We start from the raw sequence: 21027 nt of genomic DNA on the forward strand, positions 1-21027 counted from the left end.
TTTTACTTTTTCTTCAATTAAAATTCTTCTTTTAAGAACCTGATTGCTTTTTCCTTGTTTTTTTCGTGTTCTTAAGATCCAAGGGTTTGGGTCTGTGTTCACCTCTGCAAATTGGTGAGGATTTTTATCAAGCCTTCCCCAGGAAAGGGGGTGTAGGGTTTGGGAGGATTTTGGGGGGGAAAGACGTTTCCAAGCGGGCTCTTTCCCTGTTATATATTTGTTAGACGCTTGGTGGTGGCAGCCATAAAATTCAGGGACAAAAGGTAAAATAGTTTGTACCTTGGGAAAGTTTTAACCTAAGCTGGTAAGAATAAGCTTAGGGGGGTTTTCATGCAGGTCCCCACATCTGTACCCTAGAGTTCAGAGTGGGGAAGGAACCTTGACAGGAACCTACCAGATGCTTCTGACTTTTCCCCTCTCCAGTCACTTTAAATCCCAGCAGCTTTTCTCTCTCTTCCCTCAGAGTCTCCAAATGGGCCTGGATCTTTTCCTGAAGAGACAAAACAATTTGGGTGGTCTGAGCTTGAGAGTGTTTGTCGAGGAGGGTGTTTGTCTACCCGAAACCCAAGACAGTTGTCCCGACTAGGGTTATGACATCAGAGACACAAGGAAATGAAATCTCATTAATGGAGACGGGAGAGTTGTACATTCAGACTTTGAAATTATTTGTCCTGTTTTTTCATTGAGTTAAACCAACAGAAAAATGGATTCACATGGTGGTATATAAATAAGAATAAGATTTTGCTGAAAAAGTGATACAAATCCCAGACAAATATAGGGGTTAGAAACATGTGCTGAGATTCTCAAAGGATCCCAACTCCCATTGAATTTCAACCCTGAACCCCTGGGGATTCTACAGGTTGGACAGAACTGGACTAAATGTAAGGGGACTGTTGGCCCCTTACTAAAACTCAGTGTTGGTTTTTTGGTTGTCTGGCTTCCAGCACCAAAAGAAAGGGGAAGGGTCGATGGGAAATCAGGACCCTGAGACTGACAGTCCCCAGGGGAAATGGGGAGAGGCCAATGCTCCAGGTCAGCCTGACTGACAGGGCGGGCAGGCTAATCAGGGAGTCAGGAGGCCAGGGGGGTTCCCGTCCTCCAAGTGAGCTGGAATTGCCTGGGTCAGACAGAGGGGCCAGGCTAAGTAAAGAGCAGGGGCCCGAGCTGAGCTGGGGGCAGAGTCATGCCAGCCAGAGAAGCAGCCCAGGGAGCAGGTCAGTGCTGAGAGCAGAGGCACAGAAGCAGCCCAGAGAGCAGACCTGTGCTGGGAGAACTGAAGCAACCAGAGCCAGAGGGGCGGAGGTGAGCTGGGGCTGGGGGGCGCAAGGAGGGCCACCCGCGCTGCAGCAGGTAACCGGGGGGGGGGGTGCAGGGGAACCGCTTCCCGCCCCAGCTCACCTCTGCCACCCTCAGCCTGAGTGTGAAGCCGCCGCCTGCTTCTCAGCCCTCCCAGGCTTCCCGCCGAACAGCTGATTCGCGGGAAGGTGGGGGGGGCGGAGAAGCAGAGCGGGGCAGTGGAGGAGGCGGAGGCGGAGCGGAGGTGAGCTGGGGCCGGGCGTGGGGCGGGGAGCTGCCGGTGGGCGCTCTGCACCCACCAAATTTTCCCCGTGGGGGCTCCAGCCCCAGAGCACCCATGGAGTTGGTGCCTAAGGCGCCACGTTTGATGTGATCAGTGGGAGGCATGGCCACTCCCCCTGCTCACCCCCTAGCTATGCTCCCCCGCCCTTAGGAGCCAGAGGGACTTGCCAGATGCTTCCTGGGAGCTGTCCCAGGTAAGTACCCCCGGGACTCCCCACCTCGCCCCCCGGCAGGTGCCTCTGGCTCTTAGGGGTGGGGTGGGCACCCACTACGGTGGCCCACGAGATCCTCCAGCCCGGTTCTGGGGGCATTCAGGGGACAGGGGAGGGGGGTGGATGGGGCAGGGGTCCTGGGGGGGCGTCAAGGAACGCGGGGGGGTTGGATGGGGCAGGAGTCCCGGGGGGTGGGGGTGGGCAACGACCCCCTTGTGGGGTGAGGAGGGAACCCATTGTTAAGATTTTGGCAGCTCATCACTGGGCTGGAGGCAGAGTAGCATCAGTGCTGAGACAGAGTGGAGCTGGAGCTGGAGCTGGGGCTGGAGCAGTCTGGAGCCGGGTGCGGTGAGCAGACAGATGGATAAAATGAGGGGGAACCCTGGGCCACAGGCCCAGCACAGGGAGTCCCCACCATCCAAGGGGCCTTGCAGGCCAGACTTTGAGGGGGAGAGGGGCTGATGCTGGGAAGAAGGGTTCTGCCACCTAGAGCCTGAGGGCATGTGGCCACTGCCAGAGCAAGTGTCCGACCCGCAGCATCCCCGCAGCACAGCCAGAGCCTGGGCAGGAGGCCTGGGATGTGTGAGGAACAGACTGTGAACTGCTCTGACATTCCAGAGATTGCTGGTTGTGATGTCCCTGTGCAACAGAAAGGGGTGATGTCTTTTCCTTTAACCTTTCCCATTTTTCCTTATTTTTTGTAATTGATGTTTAATAAATTGTATTTGCTTTGAACTGTATGTAATGATCAGTGGGTCAGGGAAGTGTCCAGAGCACAGAGAGCACCCCGGAGTGGGGACACCCTAGCTTCTGCCCTAAGTGACCATGACAAGGTTGTGGGCTGAGCCCCCCAGGAATCCTGGGCCCAGCCTTGTTGGGGTTACAAGGACTCTGCCACACAGGACAGTGGAAGGGGAGCCCTTGAGGTCAGTCAGGCCTCTGGTAAAGGAATGGGGAGTGAGGACTCAGATCCTTTCGCTAGCCCACTTCACTGGGGTAGTATATAAACCAAGAAAGTTCCCCACAATAGCAGGCCTATTCCCCTGCTTACGTAAGCACAAGGGCAAACCCTCTTTGACAGGCTGGTTTGTGTTAAGAATTGTTGGGGTTCGACCAAATGCTGCCCTGAACATTTACATTTGCAATTCTCTCTGGCTAGCTACCCAAGAGTCCCTAGAAAGGCTCAAAGAAGCAGTGGATTCTGGGAGATTTCAAAAGGCTACACTATGTGACTCCTGGAACCACTCTGGCTGGTCCTTGCCCACACACACAATAAAACAGTTCAGACTGGCACAGGACAGCATGGCCCAGGAGTTAGTTTTGCTACAATCCAGTCTAATCCCAATGGTATTTGGCATGGACCTGCGCTCTCTAGAGCCCTTTTGTGGGTGGACTCAAGGTGCTCAAGGTCCACACAGTGTTTAGCGCAGTGACCTCTTCTAGTGCAGACCATCATCGGAGTTAAACCCTCATGGAGCAGCATGGGAGTTCAGAATCCCAGTGGGAAACCTCATCTCCCTGCTGGGCCTGGGACCTTTATCAAAGAGTTTTTCACTCCCAATGGCCACAGTTCATCAGTGGCAAGTGCTGGTGGGCCATAAAAATGGTCTAGTGCAGTGGCTCTCAACCCTTCCAGCCTACTGTACCCCTTTCAGGTGTATGATTTGTCTTGCGCACCCCCAAGTTTCACCTCACTACTTGCTTACAAAATCAGACATAAAAATACAAAAGTGTCACTGCACACTATTACTGAAAGTTTGTTTACTTTCTAATTTTTATCATATAATTATAAAATAAATCAATTGGAATATAAATGTTGTACTTATATTTCAGTGTATAGTATATAGAGCAGCATAAACAAGTCATTGTCTGTATGAAATTTTAATTTGTACTGACTTTGCTAGTGCTTTTTATGTAGCCTGTTGTAAAACTAGGCAAATATCCAGATGAGTTGATGTGCCCCTTGAATGATCTCTGCATACCGACAGGGCTACACGTACCCCTGGTTGAGAGCTACTGGTCTAGTGATTAGGGCTCTGAGTCTTGGGAGAGGTGGGTTCTATTTCCACATCTGACACTGACCTGCTGAGTGACCTTGGGCAAGTCACTGCCCCTGTCAGTGCCTCTGTTTCCCCTCCCACCCTTTTTCTGTCTTGTCTAGTTAGATTGTAAACTGCTCAGAGCAGGGATTGTCCCTCCCTGGGTTTTGTGCAGGGCCCAGTACAATGGAAGTCAGATCTTGTTTGCGGTCTTTAGGAGCTACTTTTATGTAAATAACAGTAATAAACACTGTGATACAAATCAGAAACAATAACAACAGTTTGTAACCCCCCCTTTTCCATTCTGAAGGCGACAATCTCTCAGAGATTGGCCTGCAGCTCATGTGATTTAAACCTCACTGATCATTCAACAGCTTCAGTTGAGTTGGAACTAGATTTGAAATAGCTTCAGCTCCCCAGAGAAATGTTTCCCACAACTGTAATCTTTAATATCTTCATTTTTGCCTCTTTTGCCATATTGCCCTGTACATTTCTTTCAATGCCATTTTTCATACAATTAAGGTGTGACAGAGTTGAATGATGTGGTTACATCAGTAGCTGTAGTAGGGAAAAATCAAGTATAACCAGCAAGTTGTGGTGAAATAACTTATAATTAAAATTCTATTTTGAATTAAATAGACTGGACAGAGGTGCCCTACCTTGTTCTCTGGGCAGGCCTCTATGGGTACCATGATGTGAGCCCGGGATCTGTCACATATCACACCCATGGGGGTTTAATCCTTTTCACAGAACAGCTGAGAGACTCTAGATGCTCCCCACGTCCCTTCTCCCTTCCTGCTCCCTTTGCTGCCTGTAAACTCAGCCGTTTGGCTATTCGTAGGACATTAGCCAGCTGCCTGTTCACCTGAGGTTTCTCTGCTGACCAGTTTCTCTGCACTGAGGACAACACAGACTGTATCTGATGCCTCCCAGCACTGTGTGGGAGCTCACGGGTAACATTACAGCTCCTGAGGCTTTTCAGAAAAGTGCCCCAGTAGGACTTTGTTCCCACAATCAGTCCCTGTGCTGGTGTTGAGGGGTGCAGGGCTCCCCACAGCAGCCCGGTCTCCCTGGGCGGCTCTTACCATGGCCTGGCTCCAGCTTCTGGCCTGGCCAGGTAGTGGGGCCTTGGGAGAAAGAGGAGGCACAGGGGGCTCCGGGAAAAGGACCATCGGGAAGAGGCTGGCACCGCTAGCAGGGGCTGTGCTTCATGGCAGGGGAGCTGCTCACCTTATCACCCTGCCACCAAAGGCTACTACGCCCATGTTAAAAAGGGGATGGGCATGGCCATTCTTGGGGGGGGGGGGGGGGGGGGGGGAGAAACACAATCTAAAGAGGCGGACACGTGACCACCCCTGATTCTCCTCTGTTCAGCCTGGATCCATCACGCTCTCCCCCCCCACACACATGTTAACTGCAGGGGGAGTGTCCTTCCTTCTCCTGCTGTGCCACCCCCCTGGCACTTTCAGCCACCCTCCCTGGTAGCTGGGCCAGGCGGGGAGCGGGAGGGAGTGGCTTCTCACATGGCTGAGGGTGTCCTCTCCGGGTCTCTGACCCCGTGAAGTGCAGCAGCTGCCTGAGATAGCGAGGCTAGCTGCGGGGGGCGGGCAGGGGGAAGTGGAGGGGTGTTAGCCCCTGGGCCTGGGCAGGGCAGGCTGCTGTGAGAAGCCGCTGGTCCCATCCCTTCCGCTCCCTGCCCAGGCCTAGCTGCCAGGTACAGGGTATGAGCATGCCAGGGGCGGGGGCAGTGGGAGGACAGAGCCCCTCTTCCCCCCCACACCCCTCCGAGCAGGCCAGTCTGGGGCGGGGGACACTTGACCTGGCATGCCCACCAAAAAACATTGCCTCTGGCCCTCTCACTTTTGACAATGAGAGGTCCATGGGCCTCTTGGCCCCCCTGGTTCCAGCACCCCTGCCTGTGATGCTGAGCCTGCAGGGGCAGGGACTGTGTGTCTAAGGAGTGATATTAAATTTAAATGCTAAAAAGGTGGTTAATCTGCAATCAGTGTTTTAAATCCCCGATTCTCATTTACACTAATGCTGCTCTTGGCAGAAATCCCAAATTTCAAAGTGGGGGGGGGGGGGGGTATTGCTACTGTCTGCCTCTGCCAAAGGAGTGTTTTTATTTATTTATTTGGGGGAAATGCAATCTGAGCACAGCCAAAAATTCAGAAGGTGCCAAACTGTGTTTGAAAAGTAAATAAATTACTCATTCAAATGCTTGCTATGGAGGTGTGTGGAGGGGAGTTGTTAGGGAGACGAGGAGTGAGGGATGGGGATAAATGGGAATAGGTAGTAGGGGTGGGGTAACTCATTGTTGCCTGTTCAATGTAAAATGTCTACAGCCCCGGCACAGAGCGAGCAAAGGAGTCACGCTTCTCCCAGCTGGCTTCCTACCTCCCCTTGGTGTGTGTTTATCTGGATAGGTTGTTAGCTCTTTCCTGGAAGCAGAGTGGGAGTTAGAGCAGCCTCTGAAGCCAGCGATCCAGCCAGGCCCCTGGAGGAGCAGGTTCCACTGAAGGTGGAAAGGTGTCCTACAGCCATCTCTGCCCTCCTTCTCTGATCCTGTGCTGTGCTCAGCTCTGCAGGGATGGAGAGTAAATGACTCTGGTCTATTTAAAGCACCATGTGAACAGAACCTATGTTTCAGACAGGGAGAGCAAATGGGACATGCTGCTCCCTCCCAGTTTGCCTTCCACCTTCTCTTTGTCTCTACTCAGTTTAATAGATTACAAGCTCTTTGGGGTCAGGGACTGCCAAGCTGCCAGCAAAGATTTGTGTATCATGTCTATTTTCTTGCTAAGCCCACTGATCTCCTTCCCTCCTGCCACACACAGGTTGGGGAGAGGTGGACCCCAGAACAGTAGTTCTAGAAGTGAACACACCATTGAGATCCATGGGACATTTCCCTCTTCTCAGAGCTTTTGTCTCAGGCTCTCTACAGACTCAGGCGCATGTCACTGTATCAGTTATGCTTAGGCCACATTTTCAAAGTTTTCTTTTCAATCATATGGGCTAGAAAGTTACTATTTGGTTGCTGATTTTTTTGTAATGAAACCTGAGGGTCACTTTTAATCAGGTGACTCCAGAGATGGGTCTCTAGATAAGAGGTCTGAAGTCCACTCCTGCACTTTTGTTCCATACAACAGTGAGGGCTGCTGTGCTCACCATGAATGTGAATGCCCTGCTGGCAGTGCCTGGCCTGTAAGGTGTGTGGTGGGAGCAGCCAGAGTCTTTCAGAATTGCCGGGGGGTGCTTGATCCCCACTCAGCCCCAGGCCGTGCCCCCCCCCCCACAACCCACCTCTTCCTGTCCCTGCTCTCCCCTGCCTCTTCTTGGCACCTCCCCCGAGCACACCCGCCCTTGCTCCTCGCCCTCTCCCCAGCGCTTACTGCATGCCACTGAACAGCTGATCATGGTGGGCAGGAGGTGATGTGGGGAGGGGGAGGAGCTGATTGATGGGGTCCACCAGCGGGTGGGATGTGCTGGGGAAGCAAGAGTTGATCTGGGGGGGCTGCTGGTGCGTGCTGAGCACCCACTATTATTTTCCTGTGAGCGTTGCAGCCCCGGAGCACCCACAGAGTCAGTGCCTGTGGGAGAAGCCCACTCCCTCCATTCCTGGCCTGGCAACAGCACAGACACTTCCAGCTTCAATCCTGTGTGTGAAGAAAGTGCCTCACACAGAGCTCTAGTGACCACATCTCCCTAATGAGCGGTGCGGGGTTGACAGGTTGGGGCAGCATCGGTGGCCAGGGCTCCCTGCACCTGTCAAGAGGGAGGGGGTCATGCAGTGGAGAGATTTAGGTAGAGCAAGAGACAGAGAAAATCTGGGAAAGTGGGAGAGTCTGTGGATGTGAGAGGCTTAGTCAGAAAAAAGGAAGGATTGAATTAACCAGGATCCAGACTGTTTCCTACCTTGTATTTCTGGGCAGCCTCCTCCATGAGAATCATTGTGTGAGTCCCATGCTCTGGGGATCTCTCACAAACCACACACAAGGTTTCCCCATCCTCTTCACAGAACAGATCCAGGGTTTTATTTTGTGTCTCACACAATTTCTCTGTTCCTGGTTTTAAATCCATTTGTTTAATTTTGTCGACTATATTTGCTAGCTGCCAGTTGGGCCGGAGAGTCCCTTTCCGGATGAGGGCTCTGCAGTTGGGGCAGCACACAGGGCCACAGTCCCCCTCTGCCCATGTCTCGCAGTACTGAGTGATGCAGACTCGGCAGAAGTTGTGTCCACACTGTATGGACACTGGGTCTGTCAGATACTTCAGGCAGATGGGACATTTGATTTCATCTTGAATTTCCTCTACAGGTGTCACTGAGGCCATGGCTGCTCAGCTCTCTTGGCTTCTGTTCTGTCTGCCTCCTGCTCTGCATCAGAAATGGTTTTGCTGGTGATGGGAGGTCCCTGTTACACCTTGTATCAGCCTCCCACAGGAGCAGAGTGATGTGAAGGAAAAGGAGAGGCTGGGAGGAGGAGTCGGAGGAACATATAAAAAGAAGGAAGAAGGAATTATGTCACACAAGGAATGGGAGTAGTGGGATGGGAAGAAGCAGAAAGGGAATGAACGGAAAAGTGAGGAAGGAAAACAAACAAACAAGAATACAAAATCTTAAACTAAGGCTTTGTCTACACAGTAAGCACCCGGGGTAGGGAGGGACTGTACCTGTCTGATTAGCCCAAGCCACCACCTTTACTGGCACAATGCACTGCTATTGTTAGTGTGCTAGCTTGAGGAGAACCAGCATGTGTATGTCTACGCGAGCTGGGAATCACCGCCCCCCCGCCCCGACCTGTGCTGTGTAGACATATCCTCAATCAAACCAGGACATTCTTCATTCATAATAAGGGTGTCAACAGACACTTGCACTGAAATAAGAATAAGTGGGAACTAAACCCAGTTGAGTTATTTTAGTGAATTTTTTTGTCTTGGTGAACCACCCCCCTGGGACCAGCAGGGCTACAGGAGCTCCCGGGGTTAAGGTCACAGGCAGCTTGTGTTCTCATGATAAGGCAAAAAAACCTCAGCAACTCATTAATCAGGAGCAACCCTTGAACTGAAGGGTGATTTTATGGTGAATTGTCTAAGCTTTATTATTTTACAATCTAAAGTTTACAATCCAGGCCATTCAAAACTCCAGAGAAGACCTAGAAAGAAGATTTGAGTTTTGAACTTTGTAAAATTCCATATACAGAAGGGAAATTAACAATCCTTCACCTCTCCTCACTTTCAGCTGCCTCTGTGTCTTCCCATCTTTTTTTCTCCGTGGACCAATATTGAGCTCATGATCACTCTGTGGACTGGATTTGCTGGGGGCGAACATGAGTCAGGGATCCTGAGTTTGGTTTGCCTGGCTGCAGGGAGAGGAGTGTCAGCTCGGGGAGAAGGGGAGTGTTAAGTGCAGAAAGCTGGATATGCTGAGTCTATAACTTGCAACAGTCTATTCTCCTGCACGGGTTCTTTGCCTGTGGTCCCCTGCAAATGTTTCATTTGCTGCCATAGGTCTAGATTCTGGCTTGAATTATACTGTTGCTACTTTGACCTGAGCTGTTAGCCAGTATTTGGGGCCTTGCTACGTTGTTTCAATTGGGAGAAGAAACTACAAATCAGGTTTTCCTTTGGTGCAATCTTTTTTATTTACAAAGAATGTCCACAAAGTCCTGTTTCCTGAACACAATAGAAACAAACAGCAGCAAACAGTTTCCTTACTCAGAAATCCAAGTCTGCATTTCTAGGGTACCCTGTGCCTGAAGCAAGCTCTGTCTCTCAGTTTCCTCCCAAGATGACCACACTCACTAGTGCTCTCTTGGGTTTCTGCTTCTCACACACATAGAGCTGCCAGCCCACCTCTATGTTTTCAGTTAGTTCCAGGCAAAGCCCTCTTAAGTCTGGTCTACTCTCAAAACTTAGACCAACCCAGTTATATCACTCACTGCTGCAACACGTTCCATGCCCTGAGTGCCATGGCTAGATCGACCTCTCCCCAGTTAGGTGAGTTAACTACAGTGGTGGAAAAACTCCTCCTAATGATTCCAGAAGCATCTGCACTAGAGCATAAAGGCTGTAGTATAGATATACCCTTATTCTTCCTGAGGACTGGTCTACACCTAAAATGTAGGTTGACCTAGCTAAATTGCTCAGGGCTGTGAAAAATTTCACATCCTGTGTGACATATTTAGGTCACTCTAACCCTCCAAGAAGACACAGCTAGGTCAATGGCAGAATTCTGCTGCCAGCCTAGCTACCGCCTCTTGGAGAGGTGGATTAACTACTTCAATGGAGAAACCACTTCTATTGGCGTAGGAAGCGTCTATGCTACAATGGCACAGTGCTGCTGTAGCTGTTGTAGCGTAGACATGCCCTTAGACTGTGATCCACAAAACACAGTGTGCTAGTTGGGAAGCCACCTAAACTAGCCAATGGGAGATGCCAATGAGAGGGGTATGTGCTAAGCCCCCCTGCTCCCTCGGAGTGAGGCAGCTACTTTGCTGCTCACAAAATAGATGGAGGAAGAGGTGGGGGTGGTGCTTGTGCTGTCTCCTCACTTATTTTATTATAATGGACCTCCAGGACTTCAAGAGCTAAGGTTGAGACCAGCCTTCTGTTTAAAACTTGACTATTTAAAGTGTGCTAAACTCTGCATGGTTCCGGAGATTTTCTTGACATTGGAAGTGGCCGGTGGAGGAGCAGGGTAGGTTAGTGGTCTGAATTGGACATCATTTGATGAAGGATTCCCTAGAGACAGCCCCCCCCCCCCAAACCAGCTTTTTCTGAAAGTGGATGACTTTTACCAGCATTTTCATGCTCACTGATAGGAAGAAGACCAGGACTGAGCATTGTGCACCAGCATCTCACTCACCTGATGGTTACCTCCAGAGAGTGCATGCGACCCACTTCCCCTGTCTGGGAGCAGACACCACAGCACTATTGTGATCGCAGTTTGCTTCTCCTGACAAGACCAGCTCTCAGAGTCCTGTGGCTGCTGCTCCAAAGGGACTACACTGAGCATGTGCAGAGAAAGCCCTAGAGCAGTGGTTCTCAAATTTTTTGTATTGGCAATCCCTTTCACACAGCAAGCCTCTGAGTGCGACCCCCTTATACATTAAAACTGGGGGTTTAATTTAATTTAACAGGGGCTCAGGCTGTCAGCCCCATGCCTAGCGGGGCTGACAGCTCATGACCCCCAGGTAATAACCTCGTGACCCCCTGAGGGGGCATGACCCCCAGTTTGAGAACCTCTGCCCTAGAGGGTTGAATGCTAGCTGCATTTCAAGGATATGGATGCCTCTGAGAGACTGTGATGGCCATTGTATCTGAGCATCAGCTAGATGCTGTGAGATGAAATCCAACCCACGGCAGAAATCAGAAATTAAAAAGCAGAGGGATAATGCTAGGATCTGCCTCTGGGAGAGACTTGTTTATTTGATTTTATTTTCTGGGAAGAAATATAATCTGAGCACAGCAGAAGATTCAGAGCATGCTCAAAGTATTTTTCAAAAGAAAGGAAATTACACATTGAAATGATTGCTTGGCGGGGAAGTGGAATTAGGGAGCAGGGGAGTAAAGTGGAATAGGGGAGAGGGTTTGGGGCTGCAGAAAGGGGAAAGGGATTATGGAAAGGAAGATGAACGAGGATGAAGGGACAAGGAGAGGAGAGCGGTTGGGAGCTTAGGTCAGAGGGAGGAGGTGGGAATTAAGGTAGTGAGAGGGATAGGAAGGATGACCTGGGAGAGGGACTCAGACACCTTTGGGGTAGGGTTCGCCCAGATCCAGTCATGCACAAAGAAGGAGAGACTATGGGTCTGATGAGCCACACCCAACTTCCTCTACCACCCAGTGCCATGTAATCACTGACATTGTCTTCACCCCTGATTCCACCCATCCCTGCCACTGACTTCCCACACCCCTGCAGCCTCTGATTTGGTGAAACATCTCCACCACGTCCAGGAGGAACTGAGGCTCCCCGTTGGATGCCATCAAAGAAAATTATGAGCACTCTGCCAACTGTCGTCATCAAGTTGACCTTCCTATTACTGTTGAGGGAAAGGTATGGCTCTCCACACAACACTTGGACACTTCCCATCCCTTCTGCAAACTTAGTTACTGGTACCTTGACCCCTTTCTGGTCATTCAACAAATGAACCCTGTCACTTTCTGCCTCCAGCTGCCCCCCATGATGTTACTGCACCTTATGTTTCATATCTCCCTTCAGAAGAAACACACTCACAACTCCATCCCAGGATGGACGCAGCCTACTCCTCCTCTGATCACGATGCAAGGAGAGGCTGAGTACTTCCTGAACAAATCCTCAATTCCAAGCTTCTATACCTCGTTTACTGGGAGGGATGCAGCCTTCAAGAACACTCATGGGAACTGACTAGTAACACCTGTGCTCCTGAGTTGCTCCATGATGTCTATCAATCCCATCTTGACAAGCCTGATCTGAAAATTCCTGGGAGTTGCTCTCAAGTGGGGTTCATGTAATACAAACCCCCAGCCAGAGCCTGAGATGACTCATCCTTCAGGCATGTTGCAGAAGCTAGTCCATGAGTAAGAACCACATCAAATGACCAGCAGAGACCGCTATATAGTCCCACAGGAAGAGCAGTAAACCAGCTGAGGCTGCTGGCTGGTCAGGAGGCTCTTGGGGATTTTCTAACCCCAAATGAAGACACTCTAGAAACTCAAGAAGAGTCTATTAGAGAAGGAAAATAGATACAAAATAGTGGAGAAAAGAAAGAGCAGAAGCAGATGATGATGACATCAGCAGAAAAGCAAAGCTGAGGAGGGAAGTAAACCAAAAGGTTATAACTGTAAGAGCTTTAGCCAAAGAAATATGATTAGGTGATGTTAACCCTGTGAAAGTAGCTGACTGGATTAAAAAAAGCATTGGGATATTGTAAGAGCTAGGAGGCTGTGAGATAATGGCTGTGAGATCTTTTAGATGAATATGAAGACAAAGAGCAAGCTGATAAATGACTAAAAATTAAAATGCTAGGGGAAGTTAAAATGAGTTGCCAGCTTCCAAAGTATTTGACTGAACTAAAGGGGGTAATATATGGAGTGCCATCAGAGCTAACAAATGATAAGATAACCAATAGCACAGGGTAAGATAAAGTGTTAATAAGTAAGTGACTAATTAGTAAATAAGGAAGAGAAAACAAGCCATCAACAGCTGTGCTGATTATATGTAAAGGAGGGACTGTATCTGAGAAAGAAACACTGGGATCTCTGATATTCAGAACCAAACCATATATCCCCCCTCCTAAGGTGTCATAAGTTCCAATGATCTGGGCATGTAGCATCTGTATGTAAAGGGAAAACAAGATGAGGTAAATATGGGGGAGAGCATTCCTATGAAAATTGTTCAGAAAGAACAGAGGTCAAATGTAGTAATTGCTAATAATCACAGTCTGGCATGTAGAGGGTGTATTGCAGGAAGGCAAGCTAAAGAGATACAAAGGACAAAAATTGTTAATAACATACCAGATGCAGGACCTGTCAGGAGACTCTTAAAGCATCAGGTGAAGAGGGAAGAGACAATCGACACAGAAAAAGGGGAACTGCAGACACAGCTTCATCCTACAAAGAACGCTGCAGAGGGAATAGGAAATGTTATACTAGTAATGAAAAATATAAAGTTTTATTCTATTTATGATAGAAGTGCTAAATTGTACATCACAGACTGGGAAAAAATCAGAAAAAAATTACAGCAAAAGCAAAGGAAAAATACATACATACTAGCTACTTGTCAATGGACCATATTCATGCAATTCTGAACGAAGTTAATGGAGATATATGACCAGTATGGGGATCTCAATCTTTTGCTGGAATGTGCACAGTCTAAGTGTATGTTGTCAAGAAGTAAAAGAAAATATCCTGGAAATGAAAACTAAGCCAGATGTCATGTTATCCAGGAAACATGGCTGCTTGAAAAGCTTGCTTTTAAAATTCCAGGGTCTATTGCAGGGGTGGCCAAACAGCGGCTTGTGAGCTGCATGTGGCTCTTTTACAGTTAAAATGTGGCTTGCGGAATGCCCCCATGTCTCTTCCCCTATTCTCCACCTACCACACTTGGGGTGGGGGTGGGGAGAGTTCTGGGCTTCTGCCCTGCAGCAGAGTGGTGGCTCTTGGAACTTCTTCCCACTGGGGAGGGGTCTTTTGGGGCTTCAGCTCCATGGGGCACGCCTGCTGGGGCTCGGGGCTTCAGCCCTGCTCTTGCTGAAGCCCTGATGCTGAGACCCCCACACACCAGGCAGAAGCCCCAAGCCCCTGTAGGCGCACCCAGCTTTCTATCTTCTGAAGATTATTGTATCTGGCTAGGAGGGTCAGTGAGTTTGACCACCACTGGTATATTGCTTTTAGGCAAGATTGAAAACTGGTAAGAGGAGGAGGAATTTGTACTTTCAAAATGGAAAGTTTAAACTATATAGCAGTAGAGAATGAAGAAGTAAGCCTAGAATATAATCCAGGGCAAGTGGAGGGTCCGGGGCTCCCCACAGCATCCTGAGTTCCCTGGGTGGCTCTTACAACAGCCCTGCTCTGGCTTTCTGCTGGCCAGAGGCCAGGCCCATGGGGGGAAGAAGAGAGCAGGGGTGGGGTCACAGGGGGGGTGAGACCTTGTGTCCCCCCACTTCTATTGAGGTTCAAACACTGTTGTGTGCAATGGATTGTTCCTTCCCAAGTGGAGTCCTTTGCATTTGTCCTTATTCAATGTCATCCTGTTTACTTCAGACCATTTTTCTAGTTTGTCCAGATAATTTTGAATTTTAATTCTGTCCTCCAAAGCACTTGCAACCCCTCCCAGTTTGGTATCAGCCACAAATTTTGTAAGTGTACTCTCTATGCCATTATCTAAATCATTTATGAATATATTGGAGAGAGGACCGATCCCTGCAGGACCCCACTTGATATGACCTTCCAGCTTGACTGTGAACCATTGATAACTCTTCTCTGGAAATGGTTTTCCAACCCGTTTTGCGCCCACCTGATAGTAGCTCCGTCTATGCTATTTTCCCCTAGTTTGTTTATGAGACGGTCATGTGAGGCAATATCAAAAGCCTTATTAAAGTCAAGATGTACCACATCTACCGCTTCCTCCCATCCATAAAAATCTTGTTACCCTGTCAAAGAAAGCTATTAGGTTGATTTGACATGATTTGTTGACTGTTGAAATGCACGTTAACTGTTACTTATCACCTTATTATCTTCCAGGTGTTTCCAAACTTATCATTTGATTATTTGTTCCATTATCTTTCTGGGTACTGAAGTTAAGCTCATAGACTTTAAGGTCAGAAGGGACCATCATCTAGTCACTGACCTCCTGCATATTGCAGGCCACAGAGCCTCACCCATCCAATCCAGAGATAGACCCCTAACCTCTGGCTGAGTTACTGAAATCCTCAAATCATGTTTTAAAGAGTTCAAGTTACGGAGAATTCATCCTTTACACTAGTTTAAACCTGCAAGTGACCCATGCTCCATGCTACAGAGGAAGCCGAAAACCCCCCAGGGTCTATGCCAATCTGATGCAGGGGGAAATTCCTTCCCAACCCCAAATATGGTGATCAGTTAGACCCTGAGCGGGTGGGCAAGACCCCCAGGCAGATACCTGGGAAACAATTTTCTGTAGTAACTCAGAGCCCGCCCTGACTAGTGTTCTGTCTCTGGCCATTGGGGATTTTTGCTACTTGTAGTCACCAATGTGGATCACATGCCGTTGTAGGCAGTCCCATCATACTATCCCCTCCATAAACTTATCAAGCTTAGTCTTGACACCAGTTAGGTTTTAGACATCCTTGGGAGGATGTTCCAGAACTTCACTCCTCTGATGGTTAGAAACCATCTAATTTTGATCTTAACTTGTTGATGGCCATTTTATATCCATTTGTTCTTGTGTCCACATTGGCACTTAACTTAAATAACTCCTCTTCCTCCCTGGTATTTATCTCTCTGATGTATTTATAAAGAGCAATCATATCTCCCCTATGCCTTCTTATGGTTAGGCTAAACAAGCCAAGCTCTTTGAGTCTCCTCTCATAAAGTAGATTTTCCATTCCTCGGATCATCCTAGTAGCCCTTCTCTGCACCTGTTCCAGTGTGAATTCATCTTTCTTAAACATGGGAGACCAGAATTGCACACAGTATTCCAGATGAGGTCACACCAGTGTCTCGTATAATGGTATTAACACTTCTCTGTCTCTACTGGGTACTGTTAGGACTTCATTAGCCTTTTTCATGGCTGTATCACATTGATAGCTCAATGTCATCTTGTGATCAACCAATATACCCAGGTCTTTCTCCTCCTCTGTCTCTTCCAACTGATAAGTCCCCAGCTTATAGCAAAATTTCTTGTTGTTAGTCCCTAACTAGTCTGTAATTCCCTGTATTGTCCTTATTCCCCTTTGTATTGATTGGCACTATATTTGTCCTCTTTCAGTCCTCTGGAATTTCTCCCATCTTTCATGAGTTTTTGAAGATAATCACTAATGGCTCACATATCTCCTCAGTCAGCTCCTTGAGTATTCTAGGATGTATTTCATCAGGCCCTGACAACTTGAAGACATCTAACTTGTCTATATAATTTTTAACTTTTTCTTTCCCTATTTTAGCCTCAGATCCTACCTCATTTTCACTGGCGATCACTATGTTAGATATATGATTACTACTGACCTTTTTGGTGAAAACTGAAAGAAAAAAGGCATGTAGCACTTTTGCCATTTCCACATTTTATGTTATTGTCTTTCCCTCCACATTTAGTAATGGGCCTACTCTCTCCTTCATCTTCCTCTTGATTTTAATGTATTTGTAATGGGGTAAGGTAACTCCCATCTTTTCATGTGCTGTAATATATATACACCTGCCTACTGTATTTATCACTCCATGCATCTGATGAAGTGGATTTTAGCCCACACAAGCTTATGCCCAAATACATTTTATTAGAATATAGATATTCAGGCCTGCCTGAAAAGTCCTATACTTTTAGAATTTAGGTGTATTTTTATCACTTAGCCTATTATAGAGGTATAAAACAAAGAATCAAAATCACAGTCTGTCTGTGTATGGGCCTTCTCTTACTAGGATAGTCTGAGGCCTTGTTCTTAGTCTAAGGCCTTTGGCTAAGCAGCAGGGGCAGCCATAAGCTGGGAAGCGAACGGTCACATCCTCACATTCCAAACCAGTCACATTGAAATAAGGTGGTATTGGGCTGTTAGGAAGATGATCCTGTCCTGATAATGCCCATCACCACCAGATAAAGAAACAGCTCTTAAGATAGCATCCTGTCTGGCACGGAAACACTTATCAATGGTTGTGATTGTGAAACCCTCATTTCATATTGTTTTACCTTTATGGCCCCCACTTTTCTATTGTTAATCTGTCTTGTTCTCTAATTGTTTCTGTCTGCTGTATAATTAATTTTGCTAGGTGTAAGTTTTAGGGTAGTGGGATATAATTGGTTAGAGAATTATGTTACAATATGTTAGGATTGGTTAGTTAAATTTCAGTAAAATGATTGGTTAAGGTATAGCTGAGAATATTACTTTATAAACTGGGGTCAAACAGGAAGTGGAAGGGGAAATTGGAATCATGTTTGCAAAGGTGCGGGGGAATGGGGAACAGGGGCACAGGCAAGGCTCTGCAGTGTCAGAGCTGGGAAGGGGGTCAGGGGGTAAATGCTCTGTGGCATCAGAGCTGGGAACAGAACACTGTGGAACAGACACTATCGCCGTATAGAGATAAGCCCAACTGGTGTGAAGGGCTTCGGAATATGCTTGCTTGGAAACTTCCCCAATAAACATTGCATTGTCTGCACTTCGGACTTCTGATCTTTTGCTGCTTGTTGTGACAAGAACCAGGGAAGTGAGAGGGTTGAGGGAAAGCCCTCTAACAAATTTGTTAGTCTCTAAGGTGTCACAAGGACTCCTCGTTGTTTTTGCTAATACAGACTAACACGGCTACCCCTCTGAAACATGTTATTTCATGGTCACTTTCAGCCAAGCTGCCTTCTACTTTCAAATTCTCAACCAGTTCCTCCCTATTTGTCAAAATATAAATACAGATCAAAGGGGAACCCATCACCTACTGCATGAGTCAGTATGAACTTTTCAGCCATTCCAGGAACTCAGGGTCTCCCTTCCCCAGAGTTACATTTCCAGTTTCACTCTAAGGTGTCCATGTATTTATCCAAGTCTCTGGAGTTCCTCAGCCCTCACAGATTTTAACTCTGATGGATTTTAATCAGCTGGTGAATGTGCCCCCCCCCCCGCAGCCAGTGAGTGTGATGGGGCCAGCAATAGAGAGACTCAGAATGGGAACCCCTCAGGCCTTATCATTAGTAGCTAATGGGACCAGCTGGACAATGCCCAGAGTGCTTATAGCAGCAGCAGCAGCAGCAGGTCCCTGGGGCAGGAGGTGCTGGGGAGAGTTTGAAAACCCTGCCCAGAAGAGAAAAGCAGACAGTGTCTGGGCAGTTGCTGAGCTGAAAACTCCAACCGAGAAAATAAAAAGGGCAAAGCTGAGGAGGAGCCTGGGGAACTGGATGAGAATTGAAGCTGGTGCCTCCTCCTGACCCTTTCCCATTTGGCCCCAGACTCCTGAAGACCCTGGATCTCTCTGGTGCCTGTCCTTGTCTTACATTACTAGGTCTGTCCTCTGGGCACAATTTCTACAGCTCTAGTCAAGTCCTTGGCCTGGATCTACAAAGGACTTAAGTAACATATCACATGCCCAGAGGCACAAACTTAGGTGCCTAGGGTTTGTTTACCCTGGAACTTCATCACCAAGTAATAGTAGGTGGTTACAGGCTTAGGTGGCAGCTGAACAGGAGTTTGTGGATTACATTGGAACCTAAAAGTGGAATTAGGTGATCCACCTGAGTACCTTTGTGGATCTAGACTCTTGTTCCTTGAAGAACATCTGATCCAATGCACCTGCTATTTATTTAATTTGTGATTATTTCAACTGTGTAGTGGGAACTGGTTACATTGCTTTGAATTAGCTTCTCCAGCCCCTGATGCTCCCAGGCAACTGGATGTTGCATTCTAGTGATTTAAATAAGGAGCAGACAATGTTGTTGGGGCAATGAGGGGTTATTTTGTGGTTGCATGTGATAGAATATTTTTCCTGATTTTTATTTTATTTTTTATGGTTTATTTAATTCATGCCATAGGTAAAGCCATTATAATCTGTACACTCTAGTCTGATATGCAACGCAGTCCAGGTGTTCCACATTGTAAACATCTGTCACACATTTTGATTGCTGGTGTCACACAGTGGCAGGTTTGGAGGTTCAGAGCAACAAACCAGGTCTCTCTACAGCACAGCTGAACAATGCCTGATATGAACATTTATATAAAGAATTTAATCCAGAGCACAGGCTGGATAGTGATAGTGAGATCCAGGCTCTCACCATAGTAACATACGCACATATTCCTCATTGGTGCTGGGGTAACACAACCAAGTTTGGAAGCAAATCCCATAGCTGCCTTCAAAAAATCACAGCTGGACAAATAAAGGGAAACAAGAAAGGAGAACTTTCTGCATGTTTCATTTACATTAAGTAAACATCAGACTTTAAAGTAGTTGAGAGGGACATTTAGTAACCAGAAATTAGGGGAAAAATATCCACAAATTGGAAACATTGTTCTTTTGACAGACATTCAGATGGCATGAACTAATATTCATGAACTAATCATAAAAATCTAGGGCTGGAAGAGACCTCAAGAAGTCATCAAAGTCCAGCCCCACTGCACTGCGGCAGGTCCAAATAAACCTAGACCATCCCTGACAGGTGTTTGTCCAACCTGTTCTTAAAAACCTCCAATGATGGGGATTCCACAACCTCTCATGGAAGCCCATTCCGGAATTTAACTACCCTTGTCATTAGTTTCCCCTGAGATCTAACCTAAATTCCCTTGCCACAGATTAAGGTCATTACTTCTTGTTCTGTCTTCCGTGGATATGGAAAAGAACTCATCACCAACCTCTTTATAACAGCCCTTAACATATAAGAAGATTGTTGTTAGGTCTCCTCACAGTCTTCTTTCCTCAGGACTAAACATGACCAGTTTTTTAACCTTTCCTCATAGGTCAAGTTTTTGAAACCTTTTATAATTTTTGGTTTCAGAGTAGCCGTGTTAGTCTGTATTCGCAAAAAGAAAAGGAATACTTGTGGCTCCTTAGAGACTAACAAATTTATTTGAGCATAAGCTTTTGTGAGCTACAGCTCACTTCATCGGATGCATATTTTATAAGAATACTCTCCACTCCATTATCCAAGTCACTAATGAAACTTTTCAATATTACTGGACTCAGAACTAACCACTGGAGGACTCCACTAGATATGTCCTCACAGTTCAACTGCAAACCATTGATAATTACTCTTCCCACCCCCCCCATCCCCGCTGGTAATAGCTCATCTTAAGTGATCACTCTCCTTACAGTGTGTATGATAACACCCATTTTTTCATGTTCTGTGTGTATATAAATCTCCTCACTGTATTTTCCACTGAATGCATCCAATGAAGTGAGCTGTAGCTCACGAAAGCTTATGCTCAAATAAATTGGTTAGTCTCTAAGGTGCCACAAGTACTCCTTTTCTTTAATGTTCGGTGGTTTATGATTTTCTCCCCCTCCCCTTCTTTCTCTCCCCCACCCCCGAGTGATAAAATAGAGAAAGGGAAACAAGAAATAGGGTGGGAAAGGAAAACCAAACCAAACCAAACCAAAAACAAGCGTAGTGCCAAGGAGCTCACCATTCAGGCATTGCACACAACCATGATGTTCATTGCAGAATGTCGGTGTCTGTTGATATACACACAAGCATCATAGCATGGCTTTCTGAAGTTCATGTACATGCCATCAGCCACTCCCAAATCTGAGGGGAAGCATGTATTTTGGTAGGACTCAGTCATACTTTACCTCTGGGTGGTCAGGTCTGTAGGAACTGACTGTGTCCAGTTGCATGATTCATGAGAGCCCTTGAAAAGTGATCCAGTGCCCTTGAGGAGGGTGTCTGACTGATGCCCCTTTTCTGGGCAATGATCTTCTGGAAGAACCCGGTATCCAGCATGGCCAGGGTGATGTTCACCTACCTGATTCCTGTGGGTGACAGTGGCTAGATCCCCCTTCAGCACAGCACACTAGCGCTACATGCTGTCTGGGTTGAGCCCACTGTGAGACCCCATAAAACT

At 47.4% G+C, this 21027-nt stretch overlaps 1 protein-coding gene and 1 pseudogene across 1 annotated transcript in view; one reads left to right on the forward strand and one right to left on the reverse strand.

The window, feature by feature from the left end:
* The window catches only part of LOC122462965, a 17805-nt pseudogene extending 5537 nt beyond the window's left edge, over positions 1-12268 (reverse strand).
* The window catches only part of LOC119567445 (maestro heat-like repeat-containing protein family member 1), an 850842-nt gene that overhangs the window by 478401 nt on the left and 351414 nt on the right, over positions 1-21027 (forward strand). The window lies entirely within an intron of this gene.

This window comes from Chelonia mydas, chromosome 14 (genome assembly GCF_015237465.2).
Source record: "Chelonia mydas isolate rCheMyd1 chromosome 14, rCheMyd1.pri.v2, whole genome shotgun sequence".
Taxonomy (NCBI): domain Eukaryota; kingdom Metazoa; phylum Chordata; order Testudines; family Cheloniidae; genus Chelonia; species Chelonia mydas.